Genomic DNA, 21,957 nt, shown 5'->3' on the forward strand with positions numbered 1-21,957 from the left:
ACAGAATCATCTAGGTTGGAAGAGACCTCAAGATCGAGTCCAACCTCTGACCTAACACTAACCAGTCCTCCACTAAACCATATCCCTAAGCTCTACATCTAAACATCTTTTGAAGACCTCCAGGGATGGTGACTCCACCACTTCCCTGGGCAGCCCCTTCCAATCACTAACAACCCTTTCAGTAAATAAGTTCTTCCTAATATCCAACCTAAACCTCCCGTGGCACAACTTTAGCCCGTTCCCCCTCGTCCTGTCTCCAGGCACGTGGAAAAATAGACTAACCCCCACCTCGCTACAGCCTCCTCTAATGTACCTGTAGAGTGTGGTAAGGTTGTGAGACTTCAGCCCTTTGTCTCTTTCAAAGTTTGTCATGAAAACAGAAGTCTGCTGTTTTAAAATACATAAAACCTTGGTTGACTTGCATTAGCAGACACGTGATACAGGCCAGTGGCAGTCCTGGAGAGTCAACGCTGTATTTACAGCCATGGGTGGAGATGCTGAGATCCCATTAAATCTCCCATTAACCGTTAGGAGATAAAACTCATAGTAAAGGATCTTTGGAAAGAGCTGGAAATAAATAAAGCTGGTTCCATGTTACCCAGCCTCTCTTGGAGTAAAACAATCTACCATTATTTTCTATCATGTTACCAGCAGAGCTAACTTTAGCTGTGAAACAAGAGCCTTGAACGATTGCAGGTACTGAGCACAACACATCTATTGTAAGACAAGAGGTGTTTAAACAAGTATTTGAATTCTAGTTTGTCTTTTTACAGCCCACCTGTCTACATCATCTCTTCATTTTCATCTGGGCAAGCCCTAAAGTGGTGTGGTTTGCTGCTACATCTGTCATGCCATCCCTCCTCAGAGCAACTGCTGCTTGCTCGCTTTCCAATGAGAGACACAAGCAGAAACTTGTGGATCCTTCTCTGGTCCTTGGCCATGCTGTAGTTACGTGCACTGCTTTTAAATTTATGTTCAAACAACCCTTCACTGCAACATCTGCCTCCCACAGAGATTTCCAGTCTCTCCTGGTAGTCACGATCCGATCCCTGTCACGGAAAGGTAATGACCTAGGTGAACCATTTGTACTAACGCGTATGGCAGTTCTGGCAGCATTCCCTGCAATTAACCAGCCTTATCAATATTTTTGCCATTATGCTACCCCACGTGCGACTGGGAGAGTACTCATCAAACTCCTCACTGGCATTTGTGTACTGGCAGCAAGATGAGGGATCCGTGACCATTGGTGACACCTGCTAGCCATGGCTCAATACCTAAAGGAAAAAAGATGCAGTGTCGTAAGCACTTGATTCTGGCCCTTTCATTCAGATTTCTGTTTTTGTTCAAATATTTTCTGACTGCTTTTTAAAATCTTCTTAACAGAGGCAGCCACTTAATGGGGATGGTGAGCACAGTCCCATGGAATGAGTTCTCCTGCAGTGGGTACGTGTGCTCTGTCTCGAAACTAGAGAGCTCTTGCTCATTTTACCTTCTGCTACTGCAGTCACGTTTGTAGGTTTTTCCTGGCCTGCTAGACTTTAACCATCTGCAAGGGAGTGCTCTAAATTTAATTTGTGTGCAGCTAGAGTTTCTCTTTCTTTGGTTTTGAATAAATGTTACATTTTTACTAACTTAAACAGGCTTCTATTTTGCAAGTTTCTGCCAGAATATATTTTGTTACAGCCATTATTAAAGGAAACTTGCATAAAAGGACTCAAACAAAGTGCAAGTATTGCTGTAAACTTATATGTCTATGTTAATAAAACTAGGGGAAAAGAAACTTGAGAGGGTGTGACATACATTTACTTAGACTTTCAGATATTAATTTTTGTTTTCTAAAAGTATACATTAAATGAAATTATTTTGTAAAAAAAAAAATATTAAAAGGGATACCTTTCAGCATGAACATGCAGTGGATTATGACATTCATGTAGCACGTGGCAGTCATGTTTGCTTTCTCTAAAAGCAGGTCAGCTGTTTGAGCAAACCTAATTTCACCATCATTCAGGACTGCTCTAGATACAGATACAAATAAAGAATAAAATGCAAAGGTAATTCTGAGCTACACGGCTAAGGATAATTTGCATTTATATGCTATCTTTCAGCTAGAGAAATCCCAACACAGTTCCAGGAAGGAAAAAAAAAAAAAAAAAAAAAAAGGAAAGAAAGAAAATTATACGTAGAACTATTTCACCAAGCCTGAAATGCAGCAGCTGTTTAACAGCAGAGAAGAACACCCATATCTCCCATACAATTGTAATGGAAATACAATTTTACATAGGCAGAAAGTTATTATGCAAATCATATAGCCATGATGCCAGGGCTAGTAGATGTATTCCCGCAAGAGGTACCACATGGTCATAGATAGTCAGGGGTTTCCTTGATAATATATCAACCATCTCCTCCAAGTGTTACAAAAGAACCACATAAGGAAATAAATTCAAATTTCCCCATTTGGAATAATGTTACAGTATACACACAGTGTACAGTGTTACATTAGGCATGCATTTCAGCATTTATTGCTGTTCTTGTAATCCATATATTCTGAGGAAAAAATCTTTTTTCCTGTCACAATAAATAAAAAAGCAACTCATTCCAGAATAAGTGCATCTATGTAAAGAGCTGTTGTAGCATATCCAGGGACATTTGTAAAGATGTAAGAGCAAAAATTTTTCCTTAGAATATCTACAGAAAGAAAATGCAGTGCCTCCCATCTGACTACTAAGCAGGTTCAATATTACTTATTAAGTCCTACTCCAGACGCACCCTTTTCCTTTAGTGAGTATTTTATCAGGTTTGTACTGACCTGAGGTCATAGAAAATATTTATATTCAAACCTAGGTTTAAAGCATGAAAGAAAAAGTTTTCAATGCTATGTTAAATCACAGAGGTATCAGATGTGCAGCTGAAAAAAGTAATAATAAAAAAGAGAGGCATCTTTCCAGGGATTAACAGTTTTTATTTTACTCTTAGGGGAGCCATGAAGATATCACTCATTAATATTACCTATAAACAAACATCATATGCTGAAACACTAATGTCTCCTTGAAATATTTTTAACCACAATTATCAATTATGTCTTTTAATTATATCAACACTGAAAGAGATACCCATGGCTTGCAGGAATTAATATCTAAATTTTTCAACAAGGATCCTTTGACTGACATAGCAATGCTGAATGTTACTTTGCTTAGTTGTGATGGGGCAATGAATCCACTGTGAAAACCACTGGAGACCTTCAATATGTGTTGAAAATCATCCTAGAAATAAAACAAAGGTAAAGGTTATAATGAGTAAACATCACATTAGATTTAGGTAATTAAAAGAAGCTTAAGTCAGATGCTTGAGAGTTTTTTCTCCACAGGCAGGACACTTGGCTGGCAGCAGAAAGCATTATCGTCTCCTCATGTGGAGACTCGGGCTCTTCATCTCTTGGACTGTTTCAGAGAGGCAGAGAACAAAGGGGCAGAAAGGACAGGGCAGTTGCCAGAGGAGGAACCTGCTGGAGGCAAATTAGTCAATAAATGGAAAACAGAGGGAAGAACAGTAAGTAGTGCTAAGAGAACGATAACAAGAAAGCAGGAAGAAAAAGTCAGGACTGAAGGACAGAAACATTGGTGCTGATAGTTTAAATTTAAACACACAAACCAAAACAAAATTTTTATTTCAAATTTTTAAACTTACATTAGTTACCACAGTTTTCCTGAGGTGCCAGGGATGTGGAGCCAAAATGTTGAATTATTACAAAGGTGCTTCACAAAGTAGAAGTGTTCTGTCACTCTTGGTTTATATTAAGTGCATTCTCCTAGACAGCAAACAGCTCATTTTAGAATGCTTAAAATATATTAATTAAAATGTATCCTATATCTGTCTGATAACCTGAGTATAAAATGAAGTAAATAACAGGATCAATTTCCCACTGAACAAGTATCTGCACCACGAGGGAAACCTGCATTGATGTTCAAAAGAGGAAAGTCTAACAAGGACTGAATCACTGATTCAGCCCATGGCTTTTCATTTCTGTCGTGTGGCATACTGATGGGGAAGCACACAGTCCTCTCCCGCGTGTATATCGGCTTTAGATTCTGAGGGTGATTGTAAGACACTAATCCAAGTTTATTTTACAGTGAAACTATCCTCAGTAGGATTGGAGAGCAGTATCTCTTTTTAATATACGACCCGGAGGGGAAAAATATTTTCAAGATGTTAAATGACTTAACAGCTACTAGATCACTTTAGCTTTCTGACAGCTGTTTTCCTACAATGATATATATATATAGATTTAATAAAAAGCACAGCTCCAGCTGAAAGAAATCTTTTCTGAATCCTTCTTTTCTCCTCCCTTTCCCTTCCCTCATCACATATTGATGTGTGCCTATAATGTCAAAAGAATTTGCTTCTTGCCCAACTTTTTCCTGTTCCCACCCCCCCATGTGCACAATGTCCCATATCTTCTTGCCATGAAGGCATCAGGATGCCCTCGTGTTCTTCCAAGCCTGTTTTCTTTCTCTTGTCAGATAAAATCATTTTGGTTTAACAGCATTTTATTCTCTTTAGCCCCTCTGTCAGTTGATGGCAATGTAAAGCGAAGAGGTGCTTAGACCACAGAAACAACCACAATGCTGCTGAGGGTAGGGAAGAATTCTGTTCACAGGAAGGGTCTTGTCCTTATCCTAAGAGCTGCCTGTGCTAGTGGCAACTGACCAGGTAGAGACAATGGGCAAAACTTTTGGCAGGTTTGCAGAAGTCCTTTCCAAAATATAAAAATAAAAATAAGGCAATGTAGACAGGCTGAAGCACGGAGAAGGATCATAAAGCTCCTCCTTACATTACTGGAAGAAAATTTGTATTGTATAAATTTCAAACAAAAGCAGTGAGTCCCAAACACACAGAAAAAATAATTTATTTTTCTCATCTCTCAAAAGTCAGTGATGCAGAAAGATGTGTTTTCTCCAAACAAACAAACAAACAAACGAACATGGAAAGGTATTTGATGAAAGACTGATTCTGCTTAGAAGACATGGTTGCATAATGACCTAACAGCAAAGTGCTGGGTACCACATCTTCATCAGGACAAGTTAAAAAATAATAATAATAATAAAAAAAGGTGATTAAAGGAATAGGTATCTTATCTAAGTGTCCCGATACTTAATTATACTAAAATATTTTTATGTTATTGTTATAAGAAAGCTTGATCTTATATTGCTGAAGAGACAGAAGCAACTACTTTGTTTAACTAAATTTCCCTTAAATACAGTCCAAATTAGAGCACACAAGAAACCTATCTAAAAGTTAAGTCACTTTGAAAGCAAATGAGACTAATAAAGAGAGTGCTGCCTGAAACAAACAAATCCAACTCACACACCTTTATTTGTCATTAGAACAATAACCCCAATAGGTACTGTCTCCGAAGTGCTTTGCATGCTCTCAGCCACACCTGAACTCAGTTGACCAGGCACAGATGCGTTTCAGATACCGTGGCCTGACTCCTCTGCAAGTTTGAACATAGAAACTCTCCTTGCAATGCAGCACAGAAAACATTTGTCTTAAACACTGATGGGTGGGACCAATTCCAGACGTGGCAAAGTCACTTGGTGGCTTTAGGTGAAACTTTTGGAGAGTCAAAGAGAATTCCTTTCTTGTTCCCTGGTGTGAAGCCATGCGGAGAGAAGCTTGCTGGGCTAGACAGGATTTTTTACCCTGGCAACTCATGAAAGAATAAGGCATGTGTCATCCAAATTATTAATATATAGTGAAAATAATTGTAAGCGTATTTAAATGTAAGGTCTTTTATATTGTGCTAAACCTCTTTAGCAATTAAGTAAAAAAATACAAGCCAGAAATAAAGAAAATGTTAGCAGCCATACTTCGCTGTAATCCCTTCTCCTGTTGAAAGCGCAGCAGATGTTCGATTCCCATGTTTGCATCTTTGGAGACAGGCGTAAAAAATTGTGTTAGCAGGCAGGCAACCGTAAGTATTCACTGTTTAGATATTTAAGTATTCTCACCATCACAGATGAACAAAATGAAATGGGAAGATTGCCTGGGCTGTAAACTTTTGTCCGTCAAGGTTGCTCTGCATGGAGCAATGCAGGGGATCAGTGAAAGACAGGAAACATTTCTAGCCTCCTTGCTAGAAAGGGACTGGAGATGGAGTGCGGGTCACTGGCTGCTTCCCTCCTGCCATCCACTGAGGTGAGGGGGCCTTTCGAGGAGACATAGGGAGGAAAGGGGGACCTCAACTCCATCTGGCAGGTGATCTGATCCCCAGAAAGTGTATGGGAGTGTGCTACTGTCTCAGCCTGGGCACTTGCTGTGCAAAACTTAGCCCACAACCATCAAGCCACCAATTAGGGGCTCCTAGCTTGCATGTGTTTAGGCAGGGATCCTGCTTCATGGACAACTGGAGACAATACGCGTTGTTTGGCATGGGTGGAAAAAGGATTTTGGTATGCTTCTGGTATGTATGTCTCTTGAATGAGCAGAAATGGACTGCTTGCTTTGGAACTCTCATGCCTTCATAGGCTTTGCTGGGAGATGAAATTATATATCAAAAAAGCGGTGGTTTGTGGTTTTTCAATGTCTTTCAAAACTGCTGAGCAGGTTTATACAGTTATCCAGAAAAGGTAAACAGAAAGTTACTGAATTACATTTACATGTAGACATCGAGATAAAGGTACTATAATGAAAATCTTGAATTCACCATCTTGTACATGTTTGCAGCTGATGATGTGTATTCTCAGCAATTAGTGTTATATTGCATTTAAATGCTGGAGTAAGGAGACTCAGTCACAGAGCATGAGATCTGAAAAAAGTACACCCAGCCACCAAAGCTACTAAAAAGAATTCAAAACTGAAGTGTGGACAAACGTTGGTCATGGTGATCCAGTCTTAACTGGTGGCAAGGGCTGGATGCAGCTGTGGGACGCGCTGTGAAGCCGGGCTTGTTACCTGCCCGGAGTGTGGGAACACCAGGGGTGCATTTGCATAATGGAGCAAGCTAATATTAGGAGCGGCTGGGCTCCCAAACAGGATTTTACCAAGAGTTCCTTCGCTGTGGGAGGAAGACTCAACTCTCAGCTTAAAAAAAAAAAAAAAAAAAGAGAGAGAGAGAGAGAGAGAGAGAGAGAGGAGAGTTTTCTTGTTCATGCACAAATTGTTGTAAAAAAAAACCAGCTTATTCTAATCTTGGGTTTTGGCTGAACGTGTCCAGCCCTATTGGCCAGTCATACACTTTCTGTGAAAGACCTGCATAGACATGGTGAGAAAAAAATGGTATTTTAATTTCCTAGGGTGGCAGAAGAATTGGGACTGTGCATAGTGTTAGCTAGTGCCCAGATCCCCCTGCAGCCGCGTGCTCTCCCTGAATGTCCTGCTGTGCCTCTCTCACACATCGCCCTTCCCTTGAACTCTGGAACTAAACATGCACTTTACTCTTTCCCTGTCCCGTTCATGAAAATTTGAGTTCTTCATATGGGTGAAAATTCTGAATTTTTCAAGCATCTTGAACAAAAAAAATCTTATTTTAGAGGCTTCAGATAACTCAGACAGGAGTGCAGCCAAGCTAGAACAGAGACGTAGTTCTCTGGAAAACTGTTGCTTATCCAGCTATGTAACAAGGGCCATCTGCATCTTGCAGTGAGGTAACTCCCCACTTTCCAAGATAAAATGTTTAGCTGAGGTGTTTATGCAGTTCCTAAAGCATACCTACACCTGCCTGGAGGCACATCTACACAGACTACAGTATTGTTTACATGAAACCAAGAAAGGGAACCCAGAGTGCCACGGCCTCCTCTGGTAAAAAGTCAGACCAAAAAAATCCCACTCTCTCGTGACCGATATCCCTTGAGGCCTGTCCTCAGGCTAAAAAACCTCCACAGATAAGATAAGCCTGGCAGCCATCCCAAACTGGAGCTCTGCCCAGCCAACTGGGAGGGCTGCAGGCTGCCCATGGACAACACCTCCCTCTGTCAGATGCAAAGCAAGTGTCAGAAGAGCTCCCTGGCTGATTCTGCTGCTGGCTTGGGGGAAAGGGTGAACAGGGAGGCAGCTACAGACAAGGTCACAAATAACCTTCCTGCGGAGTGCAACCACCGACTGCCACCCATGAGACACCAGCACTGAGCTCTCCACAGTGGGCCTACGTCCTTAGGTATGGGCAACTGGGCTGCTGATGGCTGTGAGTGGACTTAAAGTCTAGTCCCAAGAAAAGTGCACCCTACAGGCTGATGTGTGGCAGAGCTAATGTCCATGGTACCAAGGATGATGGTCTGCACGTGTTTTTTTGGGTTGAATCTTTCTACAGCCTTCTCTAGGCAGGCATAATTAATAGTGCAATTATAGATCTCAACTACCAGGTAGTTGAGATCTATAGGTACCCGTGGGCACCTTTGTTTTTCTGAGCTTGAGCTCTGACAACACACAAAATACATAATATAAAACAAACCCAAAAGAAGATGTAAAACCCCACATCACTGCTGGACTTTGTACAGTTTAATTAAATGCCTAATTGGATTAACAAACAATAATTTGGATTATTGGATTTGCCACACAATAGGTTTTGAATGCATGACAAATCCTAACAAGTGCAAATATTCTGTTAAGTGGGGCAGCAAATGGAGCTCTCTTTTTCTTCCAAGATATTGGAAATATCTTCCTGATCCCTTATTAAAAACACACAAATGAGAAAAGGGAGCAAGGTGTTTCTCAGGAGAACTTAAAAAAAAAAAAAAAAAAAAAGTACTTCTCAAGAACTTTGCTGTAAGATCATAATTATTAGTAGCATTGAGTAATTTGCTGCGCCTGACTTCAGCAGCCTGATTTCTCAGGCTGCACCAAGCACCTCTCCTTTGAGACGCGTGTCCAGGTATACTATGTCGGGTATCCAAACTGAGAAGCAGCAGCAAACATTTACATTCATTAGTCTCGGTCTGTTCTGACTCTGTATCAGCAGCTCTGAACAGTCATGCTTAAAATTTAAAAGAATAGGTTGTTTCATCTTGAGACTACCTGGGAGCCAAGGTGTCTGTGATGGAAGCAGGGAACAAGCAGCATGGATTTAGCTAGATTAGCGGCTTCCGATCTTTCCAGACAATAATCTTTCTTAGCTGTTGAAAGAAAAACTGCTTTAGATGTCTGACATTTTGCAAACATGGTTAAAATTTAAAGAATGGAAACACAGTGAGGAAGTCTGGCACTTGTCAGAGTGCAAAACCCCGAAGCCAGCTGGATGTCGGTTTCCTAAAGAATCACCTAGGAACTGGCAATGCTGCAAGCTGATTTCCACCATAGAAGCTTGCTCAAAATGTCACCAAAATATGATTCCCAGTAATTATTTCTAGCACCGGACAAGTATCATTGTTCCTGACCAGCAGTGTGAAAGTAACACAAAGTGAATATGTGGAATTCTGTCTAAAACAAACAGCTTCACAGTATTTGCTCAGCTAAAGAGGAGCATTGTTTCTGTGAATACTCGCTGCAAGAGAAGTCTGAGCACAATATTTCAATAATAGCTTAAATAATCCTTGGCCAGAGAGCAACAGGCTGGCGTTAAGAGCCAGACTGATTAAATCTTCCTCAGAGAAGAATACGGAGTCGCGAGCCCAACCGCTGCTCCAGCCTGATTAACTGTGGGGGCTGCTCCTTCCTGGTGCTCCTGGGGGACGCCAGGAGGGAGCGGAGCAGAGCCCCAGTCCCCAGCCATGGCTGCAGTTGAACCTACACCTCCGTCTGTCCCAGAAACCCTGAGGTGGACTGGAAGGGTCCCTGCCAAGGGCATATTCTCCCTGCTGTATCGCTGTGACTGTCTGCCTCTGGTGGTCTGAAGGACCAGAGGCACAGCATGGACCTGAATTACCTTCTGCTGTCAGAGCTGAAGTACTGGTCCCATCCAGCCCAACATCCTGCCTCTACTGCAGGCACCTTTCTTCATTCTTCTACTCAGTTGTTCAGTGCAGGAAATTCCTTCCTGGCCCAAGAGTTCAAAAGGAAATTAAAATAAAGACGTGAGAGTCACAGAGAGAGTTATCACCCCCTGCCTGCTGCAGGGTGGAAGGCAAAAGGCAGTGTCCAGACAGACTTACACCTGCGTGACGCTGTATTTGAATAGGTCTGTGCTATTCAAGAGTGGGGCTGGATGCCCAAAGCTGAGCTGGCTGGCTTCCCAGCCTGTGGAGAAGAGTGGCACGAAGCCTGAGCGCATTTGAGGAGCCGGAGACACAAGCAGGGCGATGCTCGCTGTGGGGCAGCTCACTGCAGAGGCACCACTTGTGTCCCTCCCAGAAACTGTCTCGGCCTCCCTGTGCAAGTAACAAGGCAGAGAGCAAACCCCAGCATGCAGCCCTGCCACAAAATGTAACTCCTGCCCACATGCAGAGAAAAAGGTGTTTGGATGTGCTGCTGTCAGCTCGTAATACCTGCCATCGCAGTGCAGGAGTCGTTCAGTTTCCTACCTGTGATGCTCAAGATTTCCCCCTGAGTGAAACGTGTGTGTACATACACACACATGAGCACACGTATGAGCTGCTCTTTTAACATCTGTGCTTTCTGGAAGTGGGTTGTGTTTATTTATGTATGTACCTGTGGGTTCCACTACACCTGGAAAAAAGGGACGGGAAAGGACGTTCAGCACTCAGTTCTCAGTACTGCAAACTACCCCACTGCCTAGCTTTGTAACTCATTTTGAGATAGCTCTCAGTAAATCAAAGTAGCTTGCTGCCTGCAAAATGAAGGAAAACGAGGTCGGCAGCGAGTGAAGGTGCTGCACACTCGCATACTTAGGAAGGAGAACACCTAAATGTAATTCTGTCTACCCAAGACCCAAGCCCTGCAATGCTTATCTTTGGAGGCTTGCAGGATAACAATCTGCAGTGTGTGCACACAGATCCTGAGTTATTTGGGCAAGTCTGGGAGCACCACAATAGCCAGCTTAAACAAATAATCTACTCGTTCTTAGTGCTTTCTTTCATTAAAGCATTTTACAAACCCTGCCTTAATTAAAGTTCACAGCACTCCTATGAGTTAGCAAAACGTTATTATCCCAATTTTACAGATGGAGAAGTTGCAACAGAGAGGTGAAATGCTTTGCTTGAGGCCGCAGAAGGAGACTATTTCGGGGGCAGGATTAGCAGTCGGGAGTTTTGGGCTCGATGCACCACAGCCAGCCTCTGACAGCAGCGCATGGGAGTGCAGAGCAGCTCTGGGAACACTGGCACCCTTTCGGGGCCTCTGAAACCCCCTGTGCTGGCTCCAAGGTGTCCAAGGAGCTGATCTAGGCGTTAACATCTCCTGTTATCCCATGCTCTGCTTATCTCCCAGAACTGCGCCGTGCCAGCTGGGTAACAAGGAGGAGGAGGAAATCAGCAACATGACCTTGGTGTGCTGCTGGATTCGGGGGCGGCTTGGCACTTGGTCCCCAAGCCATGCTTGGGTGGTTAGCAAGCTGATACAAACCCCTACCCAAACAGCATGGTGTGCCATTTGCAACCCATCTGGAGTGGTGTAGGGTGCAAACTTCTACTCTGAGTCATGCGGCAGGGACCTGAAGCTGGGTCTCTCACCTCTGGAGCCACCACCCTAGCCAGAAGGCTCAGCTGGGTGCAGCTGACACTCCCACACCTTCCATTTTCATGTAAAAGTTCAGAAGGTTTCATTTTTCCCCATAAGAAAGGACAGACCCTTTCTACTTTAAAATATAAAATAAAATCACCACAAAGCAGGATTATCACTCAGAAACAATTCCAAAACTGAACGGAAGATGTTTGTGCTGTAATGCACCTCAGGAGATCAGTCCCTAGTCCGACCTCTTGCTGAAAGCAGGGTCAGCTCTGAGATCAGACCAGGTTGCTCAGGTTTCATACAGTCTCAAAAACTTCCAAGGATGGAGATTGCACAACAGCCCAGGGTAATCTGCTCCAGTGCCTGATTTTCCTCACACTTATTTCCTCCCCCCCCTCCTTATGTGCAGTCGGAACCAGTTGGATTATTGTCCTTGAAAGAAATGTGTCATTTCATCTGGTGGTGGCCACCCCAAGTAATTTTTTCCTTTGCTTGAAACTCTGCTTTAAAATTTAAAGAGTCCAGAAAGTTTTCACATAGATTTTAGCACAATAGCACACTGTCAAGATCTTATGCTGCAGGCTCATGATTACATCAGAAATCTGATAAGAACATATCTTTTTCTTTGTGGCAGAAAGCATCAGCTTTTTAAAGACTCAAGCGTTATTTCATTATTTTTTTTTCTACTCATTTTAATGAGACACTGCTTTCAGATCCCTGTAACAGAACACAGATCAGAGGTCTCTAAAGCTCTCAGGTTTACATCACGTCTTAATACCCTAAGGCATAGGTATCATGATTGTGATTTACTGCTGAGATTCACCTATTATATTCATGTTGCATCAGTAATATTAGTCACCTGTTACTTCTGTTACTTTCTGGAAATTCTTTTATAGAAACATAATTTTCAACATTTCTTGTGGAGTTCTTTCTATATTTACTTTCTTGACATAGGGGAAAAAAAAAAAGTAAAAAAAAAAAAAGTAGGACGGGTTCCAATCTTCTCAAGGAATTACAGCAGTGCTGCTTTGCTGCTGCAGTTCTCTTTTGCAAATTTGCAAGCCCTGAATTAACAAAGGGACAGATGGTCAAGGTGTGGATCATTTTTAGTGGTTATACCTACACCAAAGCTGGGAACTCAGTGCTTTGTGGTCTCAGGTAAGTGAAAGGGGAGCGTGGGTCTCATTTGGCCCTGTCTGTTGTAACAAGCTTTCCCCTGAGTCTGTGTCAGAATAACCCTAAGCACCAAACTGGTTGTGCCAACAACTGTATATTGAAGAGCTGTGAAATATTCTGTTTCATTTGCTTTGTCCTATGTACAGGCGTCACTGTACCTGCCTGCCCCGAGGCAGAGCTGAGGCTTAGTCCCAGGCACACACCATGCAGCAGAGCATGCACAATGCTGCACCCACATCCACCCATGGGAAGACCTCACCTACCTGAGATGTTAAATGCTGGTGTTTGGAGAAGTGATGAAGGGAGACAGATTGACTTATTTAGTCCAAGGATGCTTGCCTTTGGCTGGTGAGCAAGGGAAAGGTGGCACCAGAAATCAATAGACTGGAGTGTAAGTGTGAGCAGTTGGGTGCAACTGATGGGGCAGGGGGGCAGTGATGACAGGCTATTCTGCCATTGATCCCTTCTGGGAGTGTTAATAAAAGGATATGTTCCATGGAATGAAATATGCAGGAATATTGCCCTAAAGCTTTTGTGCCTACAGATACTGCTGTTTGTTCATGTCCCTTCAGGTCCCTACACCTCAGACACTGCAAATGAAAGAGTAGCATCCAGTGGCCACGCTTACTGCTGATCTCTGGACACCCAGTGTGAGATATCCAAGCCCCTGCTCTGCTTTTCTCCTCCCTTGTGAGTTCCTTGCTTCCCTCACTATCCCTCCTTCTTTCAGCTTTCATCTCATCTGTGCTGTACCAGCAGGAGAGAGCTGCTCAAGGCATCTTCCTCTGCCTTGCCTGGAGGGTGAATCGGGGAAGACTGATTAGACCGATGTACTGATATTCATGCTATATATTCCAAGTTTTACAGTGAGCCAGCCATATGAGCACTTTTGTCCCTCTGCAGCTAGCATTTCATTGAAAATGAATACAGAAATTCTTACCTGTTTCTGTGCACATACCTCCTTCAGACAAAACAGCTGAGGGGAGCCTACATCCCTTTAAAAGCAGGCAGTTGTTCTCTTGAAATGACATTCTTGTAAAGGGGACATGCAATCCTATTATTTTGCTGTCCTTCTAGAATGAAATGATATTGAATTAAATACTGAGAAGAAAAAAATCAATAGAGTTCTGTGGAGTTTCCCCTAAATATAGCCTGGAGGATCTCATTTGTGACAGAACCCTCAGCTGCAGCCCCTGACATCTCACTCCAGAGCCCTAACAGCACGCAAACCATGGGAACAACCTCACCAAGGCTCACAAATGGAGCAGTGCAGCACAGTAGCCAGGACCCAGCAGCCTGCAGCCTTCTGTGATAGGAGAGTTTTGTATAGCAGCTTGTGAAAAATGTGCTGCCTGTGCTCCTGACAACTCGCATAGCCTCAAAAGGAGAGCTGCTGCATTGAGAAGATTTGGGAAGCAGCATCAAGCTGTCAGGCAGGGAGGTGTGGAGGGCTTTCCCCAAACACAGCTCAACATGAATTTCTGCTGTGATGACGTGTGCTGTGCTCGAGGCCAGATTTTGACTACTGAAAGTGTCCATCTGCTGTGAACAGACTCCTTGAAGCCCGTGGGAGTCCATACGGGGTAATGTGTTACCCACCATGAGCAAATGCGTCACAGTGTGGTTCAAATAATATTGAAGGGCCCAAATCCCAGAAACAGATTTCCAGCTGCTAGGGACTGCATCAGAAGTGTCCCAGGTGTCAATAGTATAGGCTGCATGTGTGGAATTGCCCAAGTGGTATCAGGGCCTTAAAAAGTAATTTTATTAGGGCAAGAATTGCCTGTGCCCTTGTGAGAATAATTGCATATGCAGCCTGTGCTTGAATCACAACAGTAGACGCAAAGTATTGAATCTGGAAGGACTGCAAGTATATTTTCTTGCTGTACCCTATTTTCATAGGCCAAATACCTTCTATAGCAGAAATACACAAAGCAAGTGGCAAAACCCTATACCTTCTACTTTGTGTATTTCTAGAAACATTGCAGTCTCCAAAGGTTTGTTCCACAACCGATAGTTAAGTGCACTCTCAATCTGTAAGAGATATTGAAAGCAAGCAAATTATACACTAGCATGTCTTATTTGTCTCCCCACAAATAGAAAGGAAAGTAATTTCTTGCAGTAAGCAAATACAGTGGAGATTGAATCCTACTGCTATTTTATGAAAAGTATTATTTGGACCCTACATTATTTTCACATCAGAAGTGAAATATTATCAGTTAGGAAAGGGGAGTTACAGAAGGAGGTGCTCACACCTGTAAATCCAAAATGCTGGGGCACAGTAGAATATATTGGGCACTTTTGATCTTTGAAGTTATAGATTATCTTCCTCAGTCTGAGAAAAGTGTGTGTGGAGAGATAGCTATCAGCTCTTCAATTTTACAGAACAACACCCCTAATACTAATATGCTTGTAGTTCTGAACACAAGGTTAGAGAAAAGTGATCTTCTTTTCTAAAATTACCTCCTACTTTGTACCCATTAGAAAGTGGAAAGTACCAGCTGCCTTTGGTGTTTAACAGGAAGACTCAGAAGTAAATGAGAAGGTATGAAGGACACATTTCATGGATATTTAATACTTCCCCAGCTAGGAGCAGACTGGAAAAGCAGAGGCCAGAACTGAAGGCGTGTTCCTTGAAGACCCAACCTCCTGCAACAATACATTATTTGCATTAATTATGTTTATGGCCATTACATCTGGCACTGTGGCCTGGGCTTCTCTAAGAACATGGGAGATGCCCCATATCAAAAGTTTTGCTTTGTGTGCCTCAGTGCTTTGGTCTTTCTGCCTTTGAGCAGAGTGCCCTATTAAAAGGTGTTCAATATACACCTTCTTCAGGGCTGGTTTAACAGCAGAGGCACTCTGTTTAAAATTTTTAACATTCTACAACCTGGAAGTGATTATATGCTTAAAAGTATTTAAATGACATTTGAAATGTTGAGTTGCATTCTGAAATCTAAAATTTTCAAGTTGTGGTTAGTTATACATGCCAAAAATAGCTTTTCAAGAATGTTCAACCAAATGCTTTGTTTTTATCCTAGAATGTAGACATAGAGCAAACCAACAAAAGTTCAGGCTTAGTTGGGAAGTTATTGTTTACCCAAAATTTTCATATACCTAAAAAAGAAAAAAAAAAGTCATCTTGAAGTGACTTTGCTCTGGAACTTTCTTTGTTTTTTTTTCCTTCTTTCCATGGGTAACTGTGAAGCTTTGCTATACTGGTGAATTCCCCGTTACACACTATGTGCACTAGTCTGCAACATGGAACTACCTGGGACTTTCTGTCCCAAGAAAAACAAGTATCATACTCCTTCACCTGCTTAACAGCAAGTTCAATTAATTGATTAATTAATTAAATAAAATCGGTAATTGAGTCCACTGACTGAAGACCGTCTAAAAGGAGAGACTGTGCCGACACATGATACCTTTAGGAATCCTTTATCAAATCAGATGAATTATTATTTTCTTAACATTTGAGAGACTATTTCCATAGCTGTTCTCAGGCTGAAAGTGAATAAAGTGTAACCATTTTTGCTACTACCAGGAACAGCATAATTATTCTCCATCAATTTCATATACTCATGAATATGCATACACTACTACTTTCTTAGCAAAATGGAAGAAATGTGAGAAAACTAACTTTTGCCTCCAGAAAATATTAAATATTTCACTTGCAGGAATCCACGAAGACATATTTTCTTTTCTTTCCTGGATTCCACTGAAAACAGAAATTGATTTCCTGAACTCTCTTCAGAGAACAGGAGTTTGGCAAGGCTTCAGAGCTTGCCTGTCTAATAATAATGCACACATACAGAATGCGTACATGTATATATACATACAATGAGGTACCATAGCTTTGAAAAGCTGCTGGAGGCATATCCAGCATTTTACTGAGGCCTACACAACCTAGCACTGAGAATAGTTGCCTGAGCTATCAGGAAGCAAGAAAGAGAGCAAGTCCTGCTGGGGGAGCAAAACCACCAGCGGCACGATCCGCCAATTAGTTCTCATTGCTGATGAATACTAAGGAGTCCTTGGCAGTCCTACACGCAGTTGTGTTAGGGAGCATCAAAGTGGCCTCAGGACGAATGGATTCCTCATTCTTTTTATTTCTTCCTGTTCGCCAGGTTCCTCCCCTGCTCCCCACTGCCAAGGGATGTGTACTAGGGAGGGAGAAACTTCATCTGCTGTATCAGGTGTTTCAGGCTACAGCATCCCCGGCAGAGGCTGGCACTGCCTACCTGACCGGCTTACCAACCAGCAGGATGCCGAGCATGTTTTCAGTGCTGCTGGTGACATGAGCACAGGCAGAAGAGTTTCTGCTGACTGCCTCGCTTGTTTCAAAATGAGCCTGCAAAATTTATTAGATGTAGCCATCTGCCTCTCAGCCATTCTCCTACACTACCCATGACAGTGACTGACAAGAGAGAAACAATGAATTTACAGCAGTGGGTGAGAATCAATTACATTTTTTGTTCCCTGTTCCAGAGCTGCTGTAGCTCTTCTGATAGAATTTGGAGTATCTGCTAACAAACCTTGCCTGGACTTTCAAGTGGACAAGCATTCACACTCAGTTTTGCTTCACTCCCTACAAGAGCAAGTGAAGAAGAGCCTGCAAAAGAGTTAAGGGTTTGCAATCATTAATTTAAATATGAAGAGGAAGCTACCTCAGTAACAGCCCTGTGGTTATGTTTTGTTGTATTTTTAAAAGGAATCCTTTCAAAGGCCATTCAAATCTTGCCAAGATATATCCATAGATTTCAAAAGGTTTTGAATATGGCTGTGAGTATATGTTCTTTGAACAAGGAATTTTCATTAACTGATTTCAGCCTTGAACATGTGTAGTTTTTGTTTTGTTTTGTTTTGTCACATATAATTTTCATGGCAAAATGGCTTCAGGATGTCAATACTCATTTTGAGGATATTTATTCCATTACTAGTGAAAACTAAAACATCACACTCTTTTTTCCCAATATTTACCTGTTGTGCAAATCAGATCTATGCAAAAAATATATTGTCAGAAAAAGAAATTAAATTTCTTTGACTCAATTATTTTGAGTCAAAATTGCAAAAGAGATGTATTAGTCGTGTTCCTTCCATTCCAGATCTAAAAAAGTAACCATTATGTCCCAAACCTTGGCTACTTTTCAAACTATACCAGTTAATCTAACAAAGAGTAGTACTTTGACCTGTAAACTTGGGGTGAAAAAGGAGGAATCCTACTGAAGTTACTCAGTGATTTAAGGCAGAAGCATAGTTAATTTGTTTCAGCCAGTCTAAGAGATGAAAGAAACAGAGGGAAAGAAATTGCTGCCGTTTCTAGTTTGCAACCTGCAGTATATTCTGTGCATATTCTTGGTAGGTATTTATGGAAGGAGCCATTTTCAGGCAGAGAGAAGCACCAGTGGTACCTCAGTAGGGAAAAGCACCTTCAGGCTGGCTGCTGTGGGAGGTGAGCATTGAGGAGCTCAAGCGCCTACACTTGCACTGCTTGAATGCTTGGTTGCACACAGAAGATCTGCTAAACTGGATCAGCCTCTCTCATTAGCCTGCCTTTCTTTACCAAGGGCTCATCTTCACCTGAGGATGGCCATGCTGCACTGAGCTGCATGGGGTTTCTCCTCCTGCAGCACCTGACCACCATACAACCAGCCTTCTCAGGGTTTTGTTTCACATACCACTGTCTGTTCAGCTGCTCCTCTCCATTTTAGTATCCTGTGTGGCTAGCCTCTGTGCTCACTCATATTTCTGAAGACCCAAGCCCAGGGCAGGGCAGTGTCCAGGATCACTGCATGACGCATGCTGGAGCTGACAGGTGCTGTAGAAGTCAGCGTGCCAACAGGGAAGCTTGCAAAGTAGTGAAAAGAAAACATTTCTGGTGGGGTGTGCCTTAAACCGTGCTGCTCTCAGGGCAGAGCGCCAGGAGCTGCTGCTCTCTGGAAAAATTGCAAAAAAAAATTGGAAAATTCTCTGTTCTCTTCTGTAGTTAGATGCCTAGAGTCTTCCTACTTTCCTCCCTTCAGTATTTTTTTTTTTTTTATTGGTTTGGGTAGGTCAATAGCCAGCTCATATAGCCAGGTGGCAAAATGCTGATCCTTGCTCCAGACATCTCAGCACCTTCCACCTCCTCAAGGAAAATGTGACTTGGAGTGCTCACACTTCTGTAGAAGCTCCTCTTTTCATGGCACTGCTAAAGACTAAGAATAAGAGAGAAAGAGAGCATGGGTGACCCAGGGACAGTGTGGGGACATTGAGGCAGAGGCACATCAGGGAGTGTTTAGAAGCAGAACATGAAGACCCTGAAGAATACAAGCTTGGGAGATGCTAGTGTATTCAAAATGAAACAGCTACATCAATTTTGGGGAAAGGGAAAGCTACAGAAACAGTTTATCTATTGTTCGTGAGTAGCTTTTGGTATCAGGAAGTACAAATTAAATACAGTGAAACCAATAAGTATTTGCACAGTGTTAGGTTAGGTCACCACAGCAAATGAGAAAGAAACATTTTGTTGTACTGAGCCATGCGACGGGGAAATTGTATCCCTAAGTCTAAAAGACACAAACAAATGATTTATAAAAGAAAGAGGAGAAAATACCATGTTATCTGCTGGAATTGCTGCAAGGTCATGAAAGCAATTTACAGAAATAGCCACAACTCACCAAGAAATACCATCTGCACCATTCATTCCATAGCAGAAGAAAACTGGCGTGGACAGAGCATCAAGTTGAAAGCACTGAGTGCATCACCTGCCTTCTTCTGCCCTGCGGCCTAGCAAAGCACTCTTCATGTCCACTGAAATCAAGAGCTGAGATCAATTAACACTCACCTGAACACTTTGGCAGCTTGCAAAATTAGATACCATGGGACTTTTTATTTTCATGTTTTACCCATGCTGCACAGGTTACCTGCCACTCTTGCATGAGAGCAACCTGCAGAAAGCTGAGGCAGAAGTATTTCTGGTACACTCTGGAGCATTCCCACTGTGGCTCCAGCAATCTGTATTTTGTTTTTATAAAAGCACCTCTCACTGTTGTATCTTTGCACTCTCCAAGAGGTAATCTCTGAGAGTAAATACATGTCTGCTGCTCTGAGTTGCCCAGATTGGATTTGTCTTTTAATTCCATGTTCTGGTGGGATTGCTTATGTAACGGGCTTTTTCTCTTCGGTAAACTAAGGTTATAATTCCATGGTATGAAGAATTAGGCAAACATTTCATATCATAAAACTACAGCCCGTGGGCGTGATGGGCTTTGGGCCAGCATCTCTGAATAGACAAATGTTTTTTGTCATTTTGAAGAGTTAGGAAATCAGACAGATCACACAGAGATGATAAGTAGTAAATGTGTTTCATTAAAAAATGTTTTCTCAAGACAGTTTCAACAAAAATATTGAATATTGGAAATATTGTTATTATACCTCTTTCAGCATCACAAATTTAGGCCAGAGGGTCTGTTTTTTCAGGAGTAAGGAGTGGCGGATGGAAACAAATGGATAAAGAGCTTCCCAAAAATTCCAAATGAGTATTTATTTCTTAGATAAACAATTTAACATACACGTTGATGAAGAAGATGATTGGCCAGAGGAAAATAAACAAACAAACAAAAAACCCAAACCATACAATTTTCATTTAAAAAAAAAAAAAAAGAAGCTTTGCATGCCCAATATTGATAGAGACACATATGTGTAATGTCATTTTTGTGTCCTGTTTGGGGCAACTTACCAAGGAGTGACAAAAAACACCCATTGGCAATCTGGTAAGCTTCCCTCTCTGATTCTTCTCAGAAGAGCTCATTAGGTGGGCCAAAAAGGTCAATACACTTAAGAGAGCATCATCTTGCTATAGGTCTGGGCATTGCCTGAAGAGTCTGAATGGGAGCAGCTCCTCGCTAAAAGAGGGATGCCACATAAGTCCTGGAAGGATATTTTCTTCTAGTTTATCAATTTCCTTTTACCTTGGGCACAAATGGTGAAATCAGCATGAGCCAGACAATTCCACTTGCAGAAACACTGCTCTGGCCATTTGCCCTGCAAATTCAGACCTTGGGTTCAGGGCAGAGGGTCTCTGTGGCTTTCATCTCCCTGATGGTTTTGACACCAGACATCCCACTTGTTTTGGACCAGGGCTGGTAGAGCACTTGGCATAGTGAGCCAGCTTTACCTCCCAGAAAGCCAAGCCAAAGGGGCACAAGCATGCTTTGAGCAGTGTGAATGTCTCTTTTAGAGTAGGGAGACGCACCACTGGCAGTGCTTGGTCACCCATTTGGGACACCAAGGTAGAGGCTGAGCTCAGCCTGGCAGGGCAACCATGACTTGGGAGGTAATGCCAGATTCCTGCATTTTCATCCTGGCTCTGGCAGGTTTGCTGTGAGGCCACAGGCTGGTCATTTCTGTCCTTTTGCCTTCCTTTGCCCACCTGAGAGAGCTAAAAGTCAGGCTCTAAGGATTAGTTATTCAATAAATTACAGTGTACTTTGCATATGAAGCACATGATTTAGGCATTCCTGTGGCTGTGGCCTGCACTGTCATTAAAAGCCCAGCAGTGGTTGTATGACAACAGGTGAGCGTATTTTGGCAGCCCCAGTTTCACAGATGCATCAGGTTGCAAACAGAATTTAATGCGATTTCAAATACACTGTTTGAAAATGTTACAAGCTCTCCCATTTGTTTGGATTAGCATAAGCTCTCTGCTCTTCCTCCCCTCATCTCATTTCCCGCATGTTTAAACTGCAAATACAGCTGAATTTAAATGTAATCCTCATGTCTTACCAACTCATTTTCACCAAAAAAAAGCACATCATTAAGAAAAAGTAGTGTACAGGGGACTAGCCCCCTAGTTCCAAATATGATGCAGGTTTGCTACAGCTAAAAGCAAAAACTGTGCTAGTGATTGCTAGTGATTTACATTTATCCCCTCAATACAATCAATTGGCATCAAAGAGCTTGCAGATGCAGAAGAATCTAGGTTCAGGTTTATCAAAGCATTTCTGTAATTTTGGGATGCCTTGGCTCATAAACACTCATTACATGTAAGCAGACCCGCTGCCTGAAGAAAACGTGCAGTTTAATCTATTATTGATTATTTTTACAATCTTCAAAAGCATCCAGAGTCTGTCTCAGGGCAGAAATGGAGAAGCTGAGCATGCAGTGCTTAGCCTGGGGAGCTGCTGGTGCAAATTCCACCTGCGAAGTACCACGAGGTTGATCCAAACACGGTGAGCCTAGGAG

Source organism: Aythya fuligula, chromosome 2, assembly GCF_009819795.1.
Source record: "Aythya fuligula isolate bAytFul2 chromosome 2, bAytFul2.pri, whole genome shotgun sequence".
NCBI classification, from domain to species: Eukaryota; Metazoa; Chordata; class Aves; order Anseriformes; family Anatidae; genus Aythya; species Aythya fuligula.